This window comes from Dermacentor variabilis, chromosome 3 (assembly GCF_050947875.1).
Source record: "Dermacentor variabilis isolate Ectoservices chromosome 3, ASM5094787v1, whole genome shotgun sequence".
Classification (NCBI taxonomy): domain Eukaryota; kingdom Metazoa; phylum Arthropoda; class Arachnida; order Ixodida; family Ixodidae; genus Dermacentor; species Dermacentor variabilis.
Window position 1 is genome coordinate 15,744,945 of NC_134570.1, and position 22,556 is coordinate 15,767,500.

The 22,556-nt window shown below is 47.4% G+C and overlaps 1 protein-coding gene across 5 annotated transcripts in view; it reads right to left on the reverse strand.

Moving 5' to 3' along the window:
* LOC142575180 (carboxypeptidase D-like) overlaps positions 1 to 22,556 on the reverse strand; it is a 193,700-nt gene that overhangs the window by 132,117 nt on the left and 39,027 nt on the right. The window contains exon 1 of one of the 5 annotated variants that reach the window (XM_075684280.1): positions 1,143 to 1,159. The exons of 3 other annotated variants lie outside the window; for them this stretch is intronic. The gene's annotated coding sequence lies outside the window, so the exon portion shown is untranslated. Of the gene's footprint in view, positions 1 to 391; positions 692 to 1,142; positions 1,160 to 22,556 lie in introns of those variants that run through there. One more of the 5 variants, XM_075684277.1, reaches the window with a different exon arrangement.

Sequence of the window (22,556 nt, forward strand, 5' to 3'; positions counted from 1 at the left end):
CGGTCGTGAGAAACGGTTCTGAATGGTGTACAGCGGCTGCCATGATCAGGAGCCAGTTTCTCTCGCTCCATGTGCTTACGGACATTAGACATTACAGTTTTCCTCGACCTGCTATTACGAAGCGAGGAATAGTGCAGGGGAATAAAATTCGGAACAAAAGAAATAAAAGAAGGGTGCACGTTGACATGACTCGATTCAGAGTAGAGCAGTTGTCGGTATCACTGAGTGATGAAAAGTGTGAATGCACTCGATAGACGACAAAACGTTCGCCCCACCGACACTCGTTGCTCGCTGCGGAGGATCAATATCAAGATTGCGTGCCGCAGACGAACCAGCACGCACACGTCGGAACCACTAAAGAAATTCCTCCGTCCTTCACTCGTGCACTCACCGTCTGCCGCTGATCCGTCGTCGTCTGCGCGCCGAAGTGCACGCGCACACTGGGCACGCACGGGGGCGCGCGTTTCGAAACGGCCGGTTGTCAAGGCGCGGAGCGGTCGCCTTGCGGTGGTGCTGCTCCCGGCGTGGCGGCGAGAATAATGCTGCGGTGTGCACGAGGTACGACAGGGCCGGCAGCGTGACCCGGCTGGCCCAGTGCCCGGCAGACAAGTGCTGACCGGCACCGAGGTGACTCGGAGAGCGGACGCGCGCACTTTCACCCGCTCGCGGGTCGGGCACGTTGGCTGCTGCGCTCGCTCAGCCCTCGCACCGGCGCCAGCGCCGCCGATCGACGCAATGGGAGCGCATCGCGCGTCGCGTGGCGGCCTCCTGACCCACGACGCGCAGCGCGCTTCTGCCGCACGTGCACCGACGGCGGAGGGGGCCAGCGCTGGCTCCTGCCAGAATGGCGGCGCGGTCGGCGTCTTACCAGAGGGCAGTGGCCGCTCGCGTTAATCGGCCGTGCTCGGTGTTTTCTTGTACCCATGTGACGAGAAAGGTGTCGGGAACACGAATCGCGGGTATTTGATTCCTGGCCGTCGAAATCGACGCGTCTGCCTGGAATAGGTGTGTCCGCTATACATGCATAAAAACGTCCCGAAAAGCGAGATGTATACACATCGAATACACTAACGATCTAGCGCTCGCGCGCGTTAACGCTGCGCGAATAAGCTATCGCAGCTGAGCAAAGGTGTCGGCCTCACCTTCGGGTGCTTTGCAGACACGAGTGCCGTTGGATCGAGCTCCAGACCAAGATCCAGCGCCAGGAGCAGTCACACACGCGAAGACCTGGGAACTTTCGGAAATGACTGTACGGTGCACGCGACGCGCCCGTAGGGCAACCACGCGCGTGCTCTACCTTACCGCGGGCACGGTGCCATCTCTGCGTCCCATTCGACGCCCGGTGGTGCGAAGCCACGACGCCGGGGGGACATCACCCGACTCACCCGGACGTCGCCGCATACCATATACAGAGTCAGATTGCGCAAACGCAGCGCATGATAGAGATGGCACCCGCCTGATACAGTAGCGGCGGCTCATTGGAAGCGACCCAAACGGATAACTTATACGGGAGATTATTCCCGTGATAAACTGACCGTTCTAGTTTCTTTTCTTGGATGCAGTCTAAGCGAAGAAATGGCGGCCTCGCCGCCGTGCTGCACCGCACCGCTTAGCACGACGTATATGCCGGCGTGGGCATTCTTGGCTACTCGTGGCAAATGCACCGAAACGCAGCATTCGCGAAGGCCGAGCGTCTCCACGGAATGAGACTACCTGCGGCCGCCGCTGCTTCTCTTCGCAAGCGCTTGATGTTCTGTTAGGCTTAGCGACCTTCCTTAGGCTTCCTTCAGAAGTTAAAAATCAAATTAATTTCAGCGTGAACATGTACGCGTGGCGCTCATCTCGGGAGCTCTGCGTGGCGCAGCCTTTCATTCTCCTCTCCCTCTTTCCTCGTCGATGCTCGCGAACCGCAGCCCACGTCAAGGCGGCAGCAGGGGAGCGGCCCGTCATGCAGCCCGCAGACGGGCGCCGAGGCCGGCACCGCGAAGAGCGCGCCTGTCTGCACGCGACGTCGAGACGCCCCGCGGCACATCCACTCGGCGACGCACTGACTCACGCGTGCCCGGCCTAGCTGTGCTGCTGATGATGGCGGACGCTGCCGACGAAAATGAGGTTCCCGCGATCCCGCCCAATTTACCGGGTCCGATCCGGTGACTCCGAGGCCATTGATCTGGCCGCGGTGCGCGAGGAACCCTTCCTTGTGTTTACTTCCAGTCTCGCTGCTGTTCCGCCGACAGCCGAACCGTCGCCATCTTTTGTGTGACTTCCTTTGTCGGTGGACGTTGTTATTCCCGTTGATGATCTTGTCGCTTTTACCTAAATTTTGCTTTTGTCTCGCAAACGTTCTTGTCGTTCCTGTTCTTGCTGGCTGTGTCGTTACGCTTCATTAGTCGGTGCAAGAAAGCCCACGACTGCGTCGAGGCCGTCACCAATAGTTTTTCCCAAAACGCGCGTAAACAAAGTGCGAAAACGCAGCCAACTCGTCCATAGGTGGGGCGACTCGCGTAAGTGCGGAAAACCAGTCGCCCTGGAGCAAGTGAACCAGGGAAGACCGGGAAAGGGAGACGCGACGCAATAGCCAAACGCCGAAGCGACAGCACGCGTATAGTAGGTTAAGACGGCGGGGGCAGAATCGGCTCAAAGCCCGGCTCCTGTGTGCCAGCGCTGTCTGTGGGGTGCTCGCGCAATGCTCACGACACACACTTCTGCGTCACCCCACTTATTTTCGTACTTACAACTTTCTCGCTTTGAATTCAGCACCTGCATCACGGGCCTACACAATGCACTCTGAGAACGCTCACTGCTACCGCTGGATCAACGTCCATGGCTGGATTGCGGACGCGGTTGGACTCGTTCGTGCTCCTCACTCTTTCTATCGCCGTATCCCTTTCTCCCCGATCAGGGTAGCCGACTAGTACTGCTCTCTGCCTGTCTAACCATTTTCTCTCTCTCTCTCTCTCTCTTTGAAACACGCAGATACGCGCTGACGGCACATGCTTGAATGCGCGAGAGCGTGTCGCTGTCAACATGCGGAGACCGCTATGCCGGTTCGCACAATTTTGGAGCTTGCTTAGAGTAAATGCCCAATCCGCTTACTGAAAGCAACAAAACAGAGTTCCTTTGTTTCCCGGTAAACGTTGCTAAGCATCGCAGGAATTCAAGTTTGAACTCCATGTTTTGAAACTTGGAACTCTGAAATAGCGTACGCAACAAGATTGCGTAGGCGGTAAGAGTGATATGCAGATGTCATATCCAGCACATTGTTTAATGTTTCCAAGACCGATACGGTGAATAACATTGTACATGAGCTTGTTACGTCAACTACGAATAAGCTTTGAAGGGAAAGATTGGCGAATAAGACCTTAAATTGCTTCACTGAAAGGATTACACTTCTGAGACTATTACGCACATACCGTTACGTTCCGTATAGTTGAAGTAAGCGGGCGCGGTGTAACGTCTTGGCGTAACTGCATAATAAACAGGTATATTGTTAATGTGTAATAGTTTAGAGTGATCTGCGTCAAGGACAAAGGACGCCAATATACATAGGGCTCCTAAAAAAACCATATCTTCTTGCAACCTAATGATCAAACGGAGCATCGCGGCGGAATATCATATATTAAATTGATGAACGTATATAAGAGAGAAAAAGAATCAACGATAAGGAAACAAACAAACGGCCAGGTTAATTACTTCATTTCACCCTTAAATCCGCTTTGAAAGTCAAACGAGCTGTCAGTATCTCGACAGTTCAGTTTGCACCGAATGACTTTCCTCTTGCGAAAGTCGAGGCAGTTCGCATGCGATAAACTGGTTTGCGCCTCCGTCTTTAACGTAATCCGGCGCGCGTCTCTGCCGGCGCTGGCGGTCGGATTCACCGCTCGGCAAGTGGAAAAAGTTCGCCTATTAATTTGCTAATTACTAACTTTAGCGACGGTATGTCGCCATTTATGAATTGAACACGGTCGGTGTCGGTAGTATGTCCACTCATACGGTAGGGATTCCGAGATGAGGGTCAGTTTTATCAAATGAGCCCCTTACTTTCGTTGAAGTGTCGTCGGCGTTCCATCGATATTTTTTTCCCAGAGAGGTGCCCTGATAATAATTGCTCTTGGGCAAAGCTGTGTGTGTATGGTGCGTCGATGTACGTTGTGGTAGACCTTAAAGGAGCCCGTGTGGAAACTGACGCTGTAGTGCTGGGACTCTTGCTACGTAATTAGGTAACACGTGCCCCCAGCACTGACTGTCGCCGCGGTGGCGTCGTGTGCGCTACATCATTGAACTGAAAGGTTAATCAGTAAAAATAAGTAGAAAAAGAAACCATCGGTGATTAAAGCAGCTTTTAAAGCTAGCCACTTCTGTGAATCTATTATTTCTATTAAATGTAGAAAAATGGCAAGGTAAGCCTCTTTAAGCATCTCTGCGCTGTCGGAAGGTGCCCGTCTCAGACATTAATCATCCCACCGAGATCAGGCTGCTTCATCGTCGTCGTCGTCGTAATAGTTGTTGTTGTTGTTGTTGTTGTTGTTGTTGTTGTTGCGGTGGCGGTGGCGGTGGCGGCGGTGGTTAAATGCATGTGTTAAATGCAGTGAACCGTTCGCGAAAACATTGTGCTTTTCGTGCCTCACACTGCCGTCACAGAGGTGTCTACGGCGACCACGGGAGGCTCGTTCCGTCGATTTGTCCTTCACACCAACAGCGAGCTTCCGTATGCATCCGCGGTGCTCTCGAGTAGGTATTCTTCGCAGGCTGCTGTCGCAGTGTATCCCCAGTATTTATCATCATCGCGTAGTCATACTAAACGTAGGCGTAATGAAGGCGTAGTAACCGTTCGACAACGCAAAAAGACGAGCAAACGAGCTATAGGTCATCCGTCCACATTGTGAAGTGACTAAGTCTCCTTCTGTACACGGTATCTTAAATTACAAGATTATTAAAACACTAAGGCCACACACGGACAGTGCTTCGTTATAGCTATATGTCCCTTCGCGTTCGTATTCTTGCGCTATTGGAAAGTTCCCATCTCAAACATGAACCATCTCAATGATATCGGGTTGCTTCTGCGCGAGAAGCCACCTCAGCCTGTTGCGAAGTGGCAACCTTTCTGAAAAGTGCCACTGAAGAGAATGACAGAGAGAGACAGTGTGTGCACAAATCAGGGAAGTTATTCAGTGGTAGTTTCTCAGTGGCTGCGTTGCCTGGAGTGAAGGGGATTGAAAGAGAAAGGCAGAATAGGGCCACGAAGTAAACCACATACCCAAACCAGCGGTAACAGGCAGCGTTCTCTTATGTAGATTTGTAAACCATCTGCTCACGTAAAGTTGAAAAAACAACTGTAGTCTATGCCAGAAGCGCTCCTTCTCGTTGGGGCGCTTCACGGGCGCCGGTACACACAGCCTGCATCATGCACAAGCTTAATTTAATAAACAACTGTAATCTGTGCATTAATACAACCAGTGAATTTTTCAGCCTAAGTAGGATTTACTGTATAATCCTCGGTGCATGGTAGTGACAGATATTTTCTACGCTAAACTATAACACCATGCTGATTTCAACGGTCATATTACAAGAAATTTCCCAAGCACGTCGTTAACTACCCTAACTGTCGCTTCACGGCATTCGCGTAGTGCTCTGCACGACAGCTCTAAGGAGACAAGGAGACACGTCAGAGGTTTGGTGGTGCAGTTGCGCTGTCGCCTGCCAGCGCGCGCGCAGGATCGTCGTTGACTGCCGAAGTCATATGCGCGCACGCGTATCGTAGCGCAGCCTGGCGCGTCGACTGCACACGCTCCGCGCTATGCCAATCGTCGATGGAAACGTCGGGCTGATCTTCATCTTTCTTTCTTTTTTCGTGACGACTTATAATGCGAACTCTTCACGTATAGTTTTTTGCTCTCAACACCACCCGCACGTGGTGGTAGTGTTCTGTGCGGAGAGGCAATAGTCTGCCAAAAAGGATCCAGCGAACCATCCTCCTCGCAAGTTGTGTAAAAGCGTTTAACCTTTAGTTTCCGGACACCACCCCAGTTCGCGCGCAATAAACCAGTCTGTTTACTGTCTTTAGTTCACAAGTGTTACAATATCTGTAACAAGACGCACAGCCGAGAAATGTCACGGAGCAACGTAACGCACTCTGGACATGTTACACAAACGTATAGCCACAATTTCAGCTGTGAGGAAATGCCTAAAGCACCGTAATACAGTTGTGCGACCGTAATTCTCACTGGGTGCAACGAACGCTTGCTGTCTATTGTGGAAGCGTTTCTCCCTAGTACGACCCTGCGGTTCGCAGTATCTTCATCATCATCATCATCAGCCTAGTTACGCCCACTGCAGGGCAAAGGCCTCTCCCATATTTCTCCAACAACCCCGGTCATGTACTAATTGTGGCCATGCCGTCCCTGCAAACTTCTTAATCTCATCCGCCCACCTAACTTTCTGCCGCCCCCTGCTACGCTTCCCTTCCCTTGGAATCCAGTCCGTAACCCTTAATGACCATCGGTTATCTTCCCTCCTCATTACATGTCCTGCCCATGCCCATTTCTTTTTCTTGATTTCAACTAAGATGTCATTAACTCGCGTTTGTTCCCTTACCCAATCTGCTCTTTTCTTATCCCTTAACGTTACACCTATCATTCTTCTTTCCATAGCTCGTTGCGTCGTCCTCAATTTAAGTAGAACCCTTTTCGTAAGCCTCCAGGTTTCTGCCCCATATGTTAGTACTGGTAACACACAGCTGTTATACACTTTCCTTTTGAGGGATAGTGGCAACCTGCTGTTCATGATTTGAGAATGCCTGCCAAACGCACCCCAGCCCATTCTTATTCTTCTGGTTATTTCAGTCTCATGATCCGGATCCGTGGTCACTACCTGCCCTAAGTAGATATATTCCCTTACCACTTCCAGTGCCTCGCTACCTATCGTAAACTGCTGTTCTCTTCCGAGACTGTTAAACATTACTTTAGTTTTCTGCAGATTAATTTTCAGACCCACCCTTCTGCTTTGCCTCTCCAGGTCAGTAAGCATACATTGCAATTGGTCTCCTGAGTTACTAAGCAAGGCAATATCATCAGCGAATCGCAAGTTGCTAAGGTATTCTCCATCAACTTTTATCCCCAATCCTTCCCACTACAGGTCTCGGAATACCTCCTGTAAACATGCTGTGAATAGCATTGGAGAGATCGTATCTCCCTGTCTGACGCCTTTCTTTATTGGGATTTTGTTGCTTTCTTTGTGGAGGACTACGGTGGCTGTGGAGCCGCTATAGATATCTTCCAGTATTTTTACATATGGCTCATCTACACCCTGATTCCGTAATGCCTCCATGACTGCTGAGGTTTCGACTGAATCAAACGCTTTCTCGTAATCAATGAAAGCTATATATAAGGGTTGGTTATATTCTGCACATTTCTCTATCACTTGATTGATAGTGTGAATATGGTCTATTGTTGAGTAGCCTTTACGGAATCCTGCCTGGTCCTTTGGTTGACAGAAGTCTAAGGCGTTCCTGATCCTATTTGCGATTACCTTAGTAAATACTTTGTAGGCAACGGACAGTAAGCTGATCGGTCTATAATTTTTCAAGTCTTTGGCGTCCCCTTTCTTATGGATTAGGATTATGTTAGCGTTCTTCCAAGACTCCGGTACGCTCGAGGTTATGAGGCATTGCGTATACAGGGTGGCCAGTTTCTCTAGAACAATCTGACCCCCATCCTTCAACAGTTCTGCTGTTACCTGATCCTCCCCAGCTGCCTTCCCCCTTTGCATAGCTCCTAAGACTTTCTTTACTTCTTCTGGCATTACCTGTGGGATTTCGAATTCCTCTAGGCTATTCTCTCTTCCACTATCGTCGTGGGTGCCACTGGTACTGTATAAATCTCTATAGAACTCCTCAGCCACTTGAACTATCTCATCCATATTAGTAACGATATTGCCGGCTTTGTCTCTTAACGCACACATCTGATTCTTGCCTATTCCTAGTTTCTTCTTCACTGTTTTTAGGCTTCCTCCGTTCCTGAGAGCCTGTTCAATTCTATCCATATTATAGTTCCTGATGTCCGCTGTCTTACGCTTGTTGATTAACTTCGAAAGTTCTGCCAGTTCTATTCTAGCTGTAGGGTTAGAGGCTTTCACACATTGGCGTTTCTTGATCAGATCTTTCGTCTCCCGCGATAGCTTACTGGTTTCCTGTCTAACGGCGTTACCACCGACTTCTATTGCGCACTCCTTAATGATGCCCATGAGATTGTCGTTCATTGCTTCAACACTAAGGTCCTCTTCCTGAGTTAAAGCCAAATACCTGTTCTGTAGCTTGATCCGGAATTCCTCTAGTTTCCCTCTTACCGCTAACTCATTGATACAACGCAGTATATATGGTATCAAACAAAAACTGCAATTAGAAAAAAAACGCTGACCTTTAGTTTAGTTCGTGTGTGAACATATGCATGTGCTACTGGAAAATCGCGTCGTCGTAAAGATTCACATTCTCCACACATTGTTTGCCGGTTCAGCGAGGTATGAGGTCCCTCGTCGGTAGAACAAAAAAAATGCTGATTGCTTTTATCAGTTTCATCTACATGACGATTAATTTGTTTAGACGGCTTCGTGAGGTGACGTATTTTACGATTAAATCCGACAAGGTGTTCCTTAAGATAGAAGTCTCAATGTTACCTTGAGTTTCTTCTTTGGGACTTCTGTTGTGAGATGTATGTTGCATCTGTTGTTGTTATATGATGTTGTTGTTGTGTTGTATGTTGCATTGTATGTTGCACCTGACTCGAACTTTAACTTTTATTCATTCTTTTGACCACGTCTAGTGCCAGATCGCTCTACTATTTTCAGTATGCGCACCATCCATTATAAGTCGAAAAGAGCTTAAAGGTGGCAACATCCCCTAAATATCACGGATCTTTTTTAAATGACACACCCACCGCCAACTCTTCTCAAGCAATGAGCAGCAGCCCTTATAGCAACACATCGCCAGCCTCCGTGGAAGAGGATCGGCCAGTCTAGCCAGACAGCTAGCGGTCCCGGGCCCTGTTCGGTCTTAGCGCTCACGACATCGCGCTGATGTTTCAGGCCAGAGCCGAAGGAGGTCCATAATAGCCTGCGGTCATCTTACCCAGAATTCTGCCTGCGTAAAAATGTCGCTTAATACATATTTATTATGTCATTGCAGTCATCTGCGTCACTGCGGGCGAGATTCTAAACATGATCGCAACATTCAACTTTTGGAAGACGCCTGCGGGCCGTATGACCGAAACCTCGAACGCCTGCAACTCTCTCGCTGTGGCTGGGAGAAGATTAACAGTGAAATATCGTGCGGTTTACTTTTGAAGAGAAATAGCGTATGTATGTATGTATGTATGTATGTATGTATGTATGTATGTATGTATGTATGTATGTATGTATGTATGTATGTATGTATGTATGTATGTATGTATGTATGTATGTATGTATGTATGTATGTGTGTGTGTGTATGTATGTATGTATGTGTGTGTGTGTGTGTATGTATGTATGTATGTATGTATGTATGTATGTATGTATGTATGTATGTATGTATGTATGTATGTATGTATGTATGTATCCTAATTATTTCCTCTCTATCAGGCGCAACACTCGTTCCCCAGTTGGCAAAACAAGGATCTGGCCGGCTCTCGCCACGACGCCCGCTGCACTGCAGGCAAGCGCCTGTCAGTGTGCGTGCGTAACCAGCACACGCGAGCGAGGCAGGCGACAATTGAAACGGCAAGGAGCAGCGAGACCCCGCCCCACAACGCCCGGCTGCTCGCATTCAGCGGGGCGCCCTTGCGACGCCTCGCCAAGCAGGGCATAATAGGACGTCCGAGATCGCGGACGTTGCGTGTCGGCGGGTCGTCAACGCCGAAAGACGCGGACCTCTTCGGTCTCGCCACGGACCGCCTTCGCCGTGACGCAGGCTCGAAAGGGGCGCGCAGCAGCGACGTCGGGGAGCAGCAGAGCGCGCTCGCCCCTTGGCTCGATATGGATCTGGAACGCACGACACATTTGTGAACCGGCAGCTACAAGTCCGCAACCCCTAAAGCCTTTACCTCTGTGTGCGCAGAATAATATCGTGTAAAGTTGCTTCTCTCTCTCTCTCTCTCTCGTGTTACATGACGTCGTCACAGGTGCCAAAGAGGTTCCGTTACGATTGCGCCGCAGGGACAAGCATCAATCTCCCGGTTCCCTAATACTTCTCTGGTGACCATCTCGAAGATTTGGTCCCTCGCTGAAACACAAAATTAAAAAAAAACGACATGTTACTTGCTAAACACGTTAGCGAGATCGTGTTACGTAATGTACGTAATGTTGTCGCTGGCGTCACCGAAGTTCCGTTACGATTGCCGCCGCAGGGACAGACCCGCCGTTTTCTATAGTACTCCTCTGTCCACCGTCTCGGATAGTTGGTGTCTCGTAGAAGCTCCTACCACGCTACAACGGTCTTTGCCGCGATTCGCGCTAGCTGACCGGAGTCACCCATATGAGATTGCTCCGGTCAGACGTGCGGCGCGCCCGCCGAGTGATGTCGTTCACGCTGGTCTCCGCGTAAACCGTCCCTTGAAAATGCCACCTGACCGTCAGTGATCGTGCCCGGTGCGTATAGCGCCGCGGGACTGAAGAAGCATCTCGTCAGACAACCAATACCGACCTGACGAAGGGTAGATGAAAGTTCTTCCGTGCCTTCTTGACTATACTTAAGTGCTTGCACCTCTAATTTTTTCTCGTAAATATTTTGCGCAGTCCTAAACAAATCTAAGTAGTGAGAGTAAACCAAGCGGCAGTAAAGCTGCACACAATAATCAGAGGGGAGTAAAAACTCTTCCATCTTGTTCATGAGCTGTTCTGTTATAATAGGAGTTTCCACGGAGAGATGGAGGTAAAGAGTATATCGTTTGCTGCATTTATCTGTTATACGGCAAAAAATAAGAGAATGAATGAAAAGCAAAATTCACGATGTTGTTCGAGAACATTAAGCGCTATTACAAAGATTTGAATTATGCAAAGCGGATGTTAGCTACCCTCCTTGGATGTCCTAAAATAGAATTACCGGTCGAGGGGATTATACCTAAGAGACACATGTTCGTGGCAGCCGCACAGCAACTGGCACTCTTCCAAATTTACTCATTATATCCCCAGTACATCCACCTGTATACAGATGGTTCGTGTCATAAACATTTCCCGACTTCAGCATTCATCATTCCGCATTCGGCGCTAGAGCAAACATTTAAATTACCCCGAGAGATAGCCTCCGATGTGGCACAAATGTTTGCAATCCTGTGTGCTTTGTGTTTCGTAACAGAAAAGAATGCGCAAAAATGGGTTATCTTTAGCGATTCGCAAGACGCTCTCACATTACTACAAAACAATAAGAAAAATTCTTTGAACACTTTGTTATTGTATGCGACGCTCAAAGAACATACATAAGCAAGCGCAATGAATCACGTAATTGCATTTCAGTGAATACCCGGGTATACTGCAATATTCCTGGTGATACTGCAGCGGACGCAGCTGCGAATCGGGCGCACAATAAGGCAGACAGTCAATCTTCCCCTGTTGCGTATACGGTAGAGTCCCGCCTGCTCCTGAGACAGATAACCTGTCGCATCGGCAAAACTATACCTGGTTTGATCAGCAATCTAGGGACTCGGAGTTATGCTTTTTAGACCCATGTATAAACCTATCAATTACGGAAAATCTAAGAAAACAGAAAATTTGAAACATTGATGCCCCGCCTGCAGCTTGGTGCTACATTTAAGAAACACTTTTTGTACAGGATAAAACGTGTCTCTAGTCCGCAGTGTTCTTGTGGCCATCCAGACGAAGATGTGCATCATCTTCTCCTAGAGTGCACGAAATACGATCCACAAAGAAGGGTACTGCAAGCAAATTTGTTGTTATTAGACAGAAGACCATTCACTCTAAAAAAGATACTTGGCCCATGGCAAACTGCGGGCCTTCAAGAAAGAGCACTTCTTGCTCTGAAAAAAGTTTTTAGAGGACACCAACATTTTGGGAAAATATTAAGTATCAGATGATCCGAATACGCTAAATGAGTAACATAAACGTTGTTCGTGGTTCATAATCAGTTTATGTGGTGATCGCAACTTTTACGCAATATGTATAATTTTGTTCTGTACTTGCATGCAGTGTATTACATGTGTTGTGTGTTTGGGCTGTTCAAAATATCTGAGTTTATATATGCGTATGTGTACTGAACACAAAGCTTTGCGATTCATGCACTGTTGGACTGTATAGTTTTTATTCATCTGGTGTTCTACTGAGTGCCATCTTTTGTGACATTATTCTCCCTTTCTGCGCGTACTTTCTTCCTTTGCTAAGTGACAAGGAGAAGCCGGTGCCGCCATAAATACGCTAACCTCTCCTATTACTCATGTCAATAAAAAAAATGAATAGTAATGCTAAAATAAATAAATGAACAAAATAATTGCACTGAAACTAACAAACATAACACTGCAAGAAATAGTAAATGAAATTAAACTATTAGGTACATACTTCTCTAGTACGCTAAACTGGGATCGACAAGTAGACTCTGTAGTACAAAAGCTTAGCCGTATCACAGGAATGCTAAACAAGAACAGATATCGTCTACCAACATCCGTAAAAATATTTATTTACCACTCACTATTTGCATCACGCATTAATTATACACACGTTGTGTGGGGCACAACAACTGAAACTAACCTCAGGAAAATACACTTACTGCAGAAAAAGATCGTACGTATCATTGCAAACGTGCCATATCACAGTCGCAGTGAGCACCTCTTTAAACAATACAACACACTTGCAATCTACTCCCTATACAACCGCTCTCTCCTTCGTATATGGCACTGAAACTCACACTCTGAAAACAGCGTATTTAATGAAATTGCTTGTCTGCAAAGAAATACAGCTACCTACATTACCAGTCACGGAGAATATTGGTCTATACCCCCTTCAAGAACCAACTACTGTTTGCGAATGACGAAAAGTAAATTACCCAGACTGCTTAATTCATTACATGACGCTGGTATTGACATCATTAACATAACACAGTCAGAACTGTCGTTACTTATCAGAACCTTCTTCTAAATAATGAATCAAGCGTAATTTCTTTTTCACCTGTATTCACATGTGTGTCTTGTTAAATTTTTGTAATGACATAATTTTTGCTCGTCCTTTTCTTTCTCTTAATTATTCCAATATTAATCGACCATCGTATCTGTTCACCTTTAATTATGCATCGTCAAGTGTACGCGATTTTCACTTTTATTTACGTATTGCCAAGTGTATGTCATGTGGTGGTGCGTACTATCTGCATTGCTTTTATTTGTCCTTATCCCATTTCTTTGTTCCTTTTTTTTTTGTTCCGTTATAGAAAATTCTCTTGAATTGATTGATGATTGTAATTAATACTTATATGTAATGTTCTTTGCGTACGGTTGATTGCGCTACTCACTGCCACCATGTAACACGGGGGCTAAGGGCACCTCAAGCTGCCTCGTTGCAGTTTTTATCTTAGTCCCCGTCATTGTATTTTAGCAATGGAAACAAATAAAGAAAGAAAAAAAAAGAATTCACATTGTCGGATGTCCATGTGACTAACCGAATAATATACATACATTTCGTAGTCCCCATCCATTGATATACAAGAGTATAACTATAACACGTACTAAATGGATTGCACGTCTAAACACACACCTCGGGTCAGCTTGCATCTACAGTAGAGAGCATTATATCGTCACTTTGTACGTAAGTGCAGGTGACCAGTCATCCAACGTTAACCTAACTCGATCGGTGTCCACTAAGACGTTCTATATCCAAGTAATCCGTGCATAGGAGTGGAGCCCTTGTCCAATAGGACTCCTCCTCTCCGCGGCGCACCTCGAGCAGCCGAGAAGAACGCGGTGGCCGCCCCCGACTTCCACGCCCACAGCTGCACTCGGGACACGCGGAGAAGACTATGTGCCTGCGGCGCTTCCACTCGAAGCCTGTGAATTAGTGTCTGTGTCGGTTGAGCTGTCTGCTGCTATGTCTATGGTACGCATACATACATGGCATACATATATACATGCATATATCTATGGTATGCTATATACATGGTGTGCACATCTACCAGTGTATAGCCTGCCCCTCCTGCTTGGGCCGCAAGGCCTGAAGTGTCATGTAAATGAACAAAATAAACGTATGTCTATTACTCTGTGTGGGTCAATTTCCTATTACAATGACTGTGGCTCCTTATCACCGTCGAACTACTTGAAGTTCACAGGAAGTCGAGTTTACGAGGGCAGTCAGTCTCACGACGCATTCCCGGAACCTGTTAAGGACCACACAGAGCGGCAATGACTGCAGGATCTTGCTTGCACTAGATGTCACTGTTACGTTTCGCCTACGACGCGCGGTTTAGCCGGCGCGACTGCAACAAAGCGGCAGACATTTTGGCCCGTTCGGCGTCGCCGCTACGCTCCCCGCCAAGCGCGTCCAGGCATGTTCCGATGCCACGTGTCTTCATGTGCGTGTGTGAGTGTATGTGCCATTGTGCCCGACCGGAGGCGATACGACAGCAGGGGTCACCTTCTCCTCCCAGCCATTGTGCCCGACCGGAGGCGCCACGACAGTATGCGTCACCTTATCCCATTGTACAATCACGTGCTCGTCTATTGAGGGGTTCCTTCTTGCCCTCAACTGCGAGAGTATAAAAACAGCTGCCCCCGGACGCCAAAGGAGGGCTCCGATTTCTTCTGTTGAGTAAAGTGCTCTCCCGTCTCTCTACTTCGGTCAACCTGACCGCCAACTCTTTGCGATGTTAAAATAAACAAGTTGTTTTGTTGTTACCAGTCGACTCATGCTTTGCCGGGACCTTCGGATGCTTCCAGTTGTACCCCAGGCCGCCAGGCCAACGCTACCCTTGGGGCTTGCGACCCAGGTGCAACAACGGGCGTCAGCGCCGAGTTCCCAACAGGTCGTACCATCGGTGCGACCACAACAACCGTTGCCATCGGTGGGATTCAAACATCACCCAGTATCTATACTAGGCAGCGCCCCCCCCCCCCCATACCAAAGTCCATATATATAATCACGGATCTTAAACGTCGCGAAGCCTCAGATGCGAGTGCCTGTGTCCAAGCCGACCTCAGTTATTATAATTCGTTCGTTATCTATGTGCCTCGGAGATAAATTGGAGCGCCTGCTACAGCTGTTGATTAAATATGCACAGAAGGGAATGACATTGTATGTCGAAGTTGGGACAGCGGCAAAGCTTGCATGTTACGAAGTGCAAAACAGACCACTCTCGTCATCCTTGCTACAAGTGAGGTGTCACAAGCCTAATTAAGGTTGCTTGCGAAAATAAGGAATCTTTCAGAGTCCTCCAACTACCCTATCTTCACAATCTACGAATATTCGCACTTCGTGAAACCATCTGATGCTCTAATGCCCGCCACCAGGAACGAATTAAGAGACGCAAGCGCTAACGAACCCTCGAGACCATATCGCCACCTCATCATTTTGGTACCGCGACTACAACACTCGAAGTAGATAACGGTGCTAAAGAACGTGATAAAACCTTTGTAAACTAGAACGTTAGCGGTTATCTCCCTCCCATACGTACACTTCTGTAAACAGTTGTCCTAAAACACAGTGCAACAACCGCGTCTCTTTCTCTCAGTGTCAGAGCCTACGTTAGCCCACCCCTTAATCCAGCGCTTCCTCAATTGTAGATCTGTATACGAGCTTGTTGGTACGGCGATATTTTCAAATACATTAATTTACATTGTTTACGTGGAGCATCCCTGAGAAATTTGACGTTAATCCGAGCATTTTTCACGGGCTTGTACTCTCTGTGCCGCCGGCCATTTTTGGTACCATCGCTCGGTCATGCCGCCGCCGCCGGATTTTCGCGTAATGGTGTATATAATGATTTCGCATTAATAAAGCACGGATAGAGAAAAGAACTAATACATGTCGCTTTCCAATACCCTTCGCATATATCTTACTCTAGACTTCCCACAGAGCCACCCGCTGTCGGTTCTATGTATACGCTTAACCTGTCCTGGCTGAAATTAGGGCGGTCACCCGCTCCCTTTATTTCTGGCACCACATTGTCCCATTCCAGACCTTTGACTTATTTTTCCCCTCCTTTCACTCGAGGGTCGGCGGCCGCTGAATTTCTGCAACGGCCCGCAATGCCAAATTTGGCGACATCCATTCGAGGGCGCGCACCACTTTCGCGTCGAGCGGGGAAAGGTCTCCGCAAAGGTCTCCTCTGCATGGCGCGCTCTTTTGTTCCACTTTTATGGCGTCTCCCTTCGCCGCGATCGCTTCCTCTCCGTCCGCGTCGCCGCCTCCACGCTAACGCCATCTTGTTTCTCGGTGAGGGTTTTTACAAGCCACGTCCGCCTGCCCTTTGTTCGTGTAGCCGGCCGTGTGTCTGTCACGCCCGTAATGCACGCTTGGCCGTCGTCGTCGCCTCGCTGCTGTCACCCGCGGAGGAAGCAGATGAGCTGCCAGGAACGCCACGCAGCCAGCTTTCGCAGGCCAGCTTCTTCGTGGAGGCATGCCGGCCCTTCGCTTTTCCTTCTCCCCCAAAAAGTCGTCCCTAGACGTGAACCTGCACTCGGTGGACTCGGGCCACGGTGCTTAGCTCCCAGTAGGTCTTAATCGACGCGCATCTGTTCGGATGCTTTACAAATTGCTATGCGCACATTATATCCCGGTATATGCTCGCTCCGTTTGATCTGCAACGTATAACTTATATCGTCTTCGTTGCAACGCGCGAATGCGGAAGCCGTCCGTTGCTGTCGCACCCGTTGTCTTTTCGGAAGAGCGCGGCCACCATGGAGGGGGAAGACGCGGAGACTTGATCACATGATCACGCGTTGGGCCGACATTTTTTTTTATTTGATTGCATTACGAGATGCCTCCTCTAGAGTGTACCGGGATTCCAGTGTACGCTCTGGCTTACTCGCAGCTGTTGATTGGGCTGATACGCGAGCTAGCCTTATGAGCTATTGAGTGTTATCCCGTTCATTCTTTAATTATGGCGGTCTGCCAACGACTGTGTTAAAGGTTTATAATTTTATTCTCAGGGACTGCACACTCCTCAAAATGAAGTCGAGTTGTTATAGGATGATGCCTCGTGCATCTTCTAGCGAATCCTCCTACATAAGAAGTGAATGAGTATTGATTTATTGTATGCAGTCAGACATGTTACGTTTTCTTATAGAAAGAATTGAAGCACCGGTTCAAAGCATACGCAACACGTTAATTATTGGTTGCAGGCATAAAAGAGAAGTATTCCTCCTCTATTGCTGATGGAACGGGACACGCCGGACACTTCATCGAACGTGGAAGTGCCTTCAGCGACTGAATGGTTCTGCACTCAGCAATACTCGGCCTATTGAAGGGAAATTGAGACGCGTAGATCATACGTGTACGGGGCTCAATTTATCCGAGGCTTAATGCCTATGGGTTTTTTCCTTGCCACTGTGGACCATACTGGCAATAGACAAGCCGCGTATCCAAATTGTTACATCGCGATTGAAAAAGATGAATGCGAATGGAATTGGAATGATAATTCTAGAGTTCTCGAACATTTCTCACCGATGCGCCCTTGAATATTAAGCGCTTTTCTGCTTAAGAAAACTTGCTATTGGTGGCCCTGATCTTCAGCGATGCAATTCAGTGCGTCCTGGCGCAGCGGTGTCCACAAAAAATTACACACCAAACGCTGTAACCTGCTTCTTCTCTGATATACAAGCACTGACGACAAGTGTAAAAGCCTTTCGCTTATTAGAATAGCATTTTCGGGAATATATTTTCTGACTGTGGAACTGAGACTGGTGCCTGTGGGCCCCGCTGTCGTGCAAAGTATGACTCCTGTTATATGCTTTGCTGGGATTTTTTCTTTCTTTCTTTCTTCGTTCTAAACGCATCGGTCGCACCTTAATTCACACATCCGGCGCCCGTCTGTTGTGCTTCAATTCACGTCGTCTGCACGCCTTTCCGGAACAGCCTGTGCAGGAGATGACGTTTCTGGTGCACTGGCAAAACACGGCTACACGCGTCCTCAATGTCGTCTGGCGTGCGCAGTGCTACAGCGATACGTCGTCGCCCTGCGCCGTGCGTGAAATCATGGCGTCGCGTTGCGTATAGTTGCATCACGACGAGATCGCAGTGGCGTTGAGCCGCACAGTTCGTTCGAGAACCCTGACGCGTGCCTCGAAGCGCCGCGTTAGCGCGTTGCCCCGGCAAACAACGTGTCTGTATATAGAACTCGTGCTCCCGCCATGCTTACGCACGCAGTTTTAACATTGCACGACGTGATCATTACAGATCCGACAGTAAAACGATTCCACTGAGACAAGTCCTTTAATGAATCGTGGTGTTCCACGTGCCAAAACCACGATCTTATTGTGCACACCGTAGTGGGGGACTTCGAATTAGTCTTGACCACCGGGGGATACTTAACGCGTAAACCCAAGGCACGGGACGCGGGCGTTGTTACCATTTCGCCCCCGTCGAAATGCGTCCGCCGCGGCCGGGATTTGATCCCGCGACCTCGCGCTTATAGTAGCACAGCACCATAGCCTTTATGCCACCGCGGCGAGTAGGGGAGATAAGTCCTTCACCCTACGAAAAGTTCACACTCTTTGGGAAAACATGTTGTCCTTTAACAATAATCGTTATATTATTTGATTTTACTTTCTTTAACGCTGCGCTTCCGGCATCTTTAGTTCACGGACGGCATGCGTGTATGAGTGAGAGAAAATTAGCGAACGGGCAGAGGGTTAAACAAAGGAGACGCACGCTTGACGGATGGCGATTATCTTTTAGAGAGAAAATGCCTCCAGGGGTGTCAAAAACTTGTGCTGGAGGCAAGGAATTGCGAACACGTACATGCAGGTCATTCGTTCAATAAAAGTGAAGCAAACTAGAGAATAAAGAACCGTGTCCACCTGCTCACTGCAAAAACACTATAACCTGAGAATCAAGTGGTGGAATTTCCCGGTGCGCAAGCTTGCGTAAGACCGGCACGCTGTCGCGATGCGCCCCGTCGAAGAGGCCGACCTCCTTCAATATCTGGCGCACGTCGCTTTTCGACTCCTTCCGCCAGCCACGGAGGCGTGCTTCGGCTCCGTCGGCGCCCGCCGACAGCGGCGGGCGGTGTGCAGACGCCGCGCGTGCAGAGAAGCCCTGTGGGGAGCCTCTGTCGGCGCAGCCTGTTGGAATTTGTATACAAGTGTAGCGCCTTTTGGGTAAATCAGGAGGTCCTTGCCCGCGCCAGTGAGCAGCGGCTGTCAGCAGTCATCCGGAAACTGGCAAACGCACCGACATATTTGTTTGTATAAGAAGCCATTACATCACAGTAAAACAGTGGCAGCAAGCGCCCTATACTTAGCACAGCGATGCAGTTCCCTGCCACCACGCTTTCCGAATTCCAGCTTCTTTTCACCTTTCTGTTCTTTTTTTCTTTTTCGGTGAACCCTTAGCACGATCGACGTGGGGGGAACGAAGGTGCCATTAAGTGTTCATCGCCGGCTTTGTTGCTGTTTTTATGTGACACTTGCACCTTCTAGAATTAAACATTTACATTGGACTTCGGCAGTATTCTTTCCGGTTTGCCAACCGTATACTCAAATGACCCAACGGCATCATGCGCAGTACAGGAATTGCCATAAGGATAGCATGGACTTGAACGTACATATCCCAGCATGGCAGCGTGTACACTGAGCATGCATGAGCACTGCGCGTGGAGAGCTAAACTAAGCCCCGAATGACGCCCACGTTACACAACCTCCTGCTTGTAGCCAACTTTCAAAGCGGCTGCTGAGAGCTGGCTGTCGTTGCGTCGTATGTATGTATGTATGTATGTATGTATGTATGTATGTATGTATGTATGTATGTATGTATGTATGTATGTATGTATGTATGTATGTATGTATGTATGTATGTATGTATGTATGTATGTATGTATGTATGTATGTATGTATGTATGTATGTATGTATGTATGTATGTATGTATGTATGTATGTATGTATGTATGTATGTATGTATGTATGTATGTATGTCAGGGAAAAGTTCTGCAGGTGCAGTGCATAGGAGACGAAGGGCCACGCTTACGAAAATTGCATGTTTAATGGTTTAACGTTTCGGCCGTCACGACCTTCGTCGGAATAAACCCAGATGTAAGCGCGCAGCCGCTTTTTGTGGGCACGCGCTCGTGGGCATATTCAACAGTACATGCACGTGTACACTTGCAAATAATAAAAGAAAAAGTACAGCAGCAAATATAGCTTAGCACGCTAAATGATATGTATGAAATATCATTATGGTGTCGCTATGATTGTACATGAAGTTAAAAGATGATATCAACCGCGACTTGCAAACCTTGGGGCAAATAGATTTCTCATGCTTTATCAAGTCTTTACAAGAACATACACATCAATATATGACAGAAAGGCACGACACTTTTCCTACGCTCTCGTTGATACCAGATGTCACAGTGTTAAATTTATGAATGAGGAAGGATTCACGTATTTCTCGATTATGGTGCGATTTGAAGCCTTATTGTATTACTGTTGCACTGCTGTCATCAAAAGTATGACCTGTCAGTCGAACAGGTTTAGATAATGGCAGGTGCGGGAAGCTGTTAACGTGTTCTTTGTGGTTGTTGAATCTGATACGAAAAGATGTTTCGGTCTGACCGATACACTGCATATGATACACTGAACATTCAAGCAGATCGATGATGTTAGAACTGTCGCAAGTGAAGTCGCCGTTGATTTTAACAGAAAAATTGGATGCTCTGCTTCTAGCAGTCTTTGATGTGATCAAATGTATAGAAACTTTCCAACGGGCTTTACCGCAGGGATGCCAACCAGCAAGATCAATGGCTTTAGTCTTGGAAGAGGTTACTATCTATAGGCCACGCAGACTCCTAGAGCGATGATAGACCATTCTTGGCGATTCCGTGAAAATTATGTTTAAGAAGGTCGCTCTGTGTCAGTAAGTTATGATGCTTTCTGAGAATGTGCGACACGTTAGGAATAGATGCAGAGTGTGTTAGGACAAGGTTAGTTCGTGAATTTGGCGGCTATCGCTTGTTCGTGCAGATGAGATGTTTCCGGTCGAGACAGTCGGCCCGTTTAAAGGCATTATCATTTATTTGTGAAGGGTATTTTTGCACGGTTAGTGCGTTACGAAGCTGGTTATAAAGTTGCGAGTGAATTTATTCACAACTAAGTACGAGAATCTTTCCTAATTCATAAATTTAACACTGTGACATCCGGTATCAACGAGAGCATAGGAAAAGTGTCGTACCTTTTCTGTCATATATTGATGTGTATGTTCTTGTGTAGACTTGATAAATCATGAGAAATCTGTTTGCCCCAAGTTTTTCCAAGTCGCAATTGATATCATTCTGTAACTTCATGTAGAATCATCGCGACACCATAATGACTTTTCATGCGTATCATTTAGCATGCTAAGCTTTACTTGCTGCTGTACCTTTATTTTCTTTCTTTTTCATTAAATGTATTTAAGGAGGGATTTGTACCTATGTGTGGCGCCGGCTACTCCTCTTCTCTTACATGCTAGCTATCGTCGGAATGTTGTCAACAATCACCAAACTGGACTAATAATCACAGGAACGAATATCCAAGTACTAAGTCTCAGTACTGCAATATAAATAAATGTTCGCCCAACAGAAGAGTTCAGATAGCATAAATAGTCACAAAACCGAAATGTTCACACGCAACACATGAGTTCACACAGCATAAATGTTCTCAAAACCAAGATGTTCACCCAGGATATGTGGGGCGCTTGAATGCCGCACTCTAAATGCAACAAATACAAATGCTACATGGACATGAAGATACAATGAACATGTAATTAAGGGTGTCGTTTAATAATAACAATGCGAGCAATACCTATTGTATGACTTAGTATTTTTGTGATATTTCTTATTCCTCCAAAAAAGTGTACTAAGACGCGCGCAGCGATGGTTTGAAGTTCTTCTGTTGGCCATGGACCTAAATCTTTCCTAAGGAAAGATTGGCTGTCTAAGGCTGTCTATCCAAGCCATGTAGTTTTTTCGAAAGGTTGTTGCGGCGAGCATCATGGTTTTTACAGTGTAGAAGAAGGTGTTCTATGTCTTCTTCAGCCTCTTAACATTACGATGTAGCCTTGTTAGTTTTTCTTACCCTATGCAGGAAGCTTTTAGTATAGGCAGTGCCTAGTCGAAGCCTATGAACAGTTGTTTCAACAGATCGACTAATTTTAAATGTAATATTGAATTCTATTCCAGGATCTATATTATATAATCGAGAGTTCTGCGCATCATTTATGAACAAGTTTCCTTGTACAATATTGTGAGGTACATATGTACCACACAGTCTGTTCAATAGACATCGCGCATCACTCGCGGCTAGAGGAAGTAGTGATAATTCATTCGCTTGACGTGCTGCACGTGCCATGTGATCAGCTGTTACATTCCCTATGATTTCACAGTGACTTGGAATCCACTGGAAAATTATAT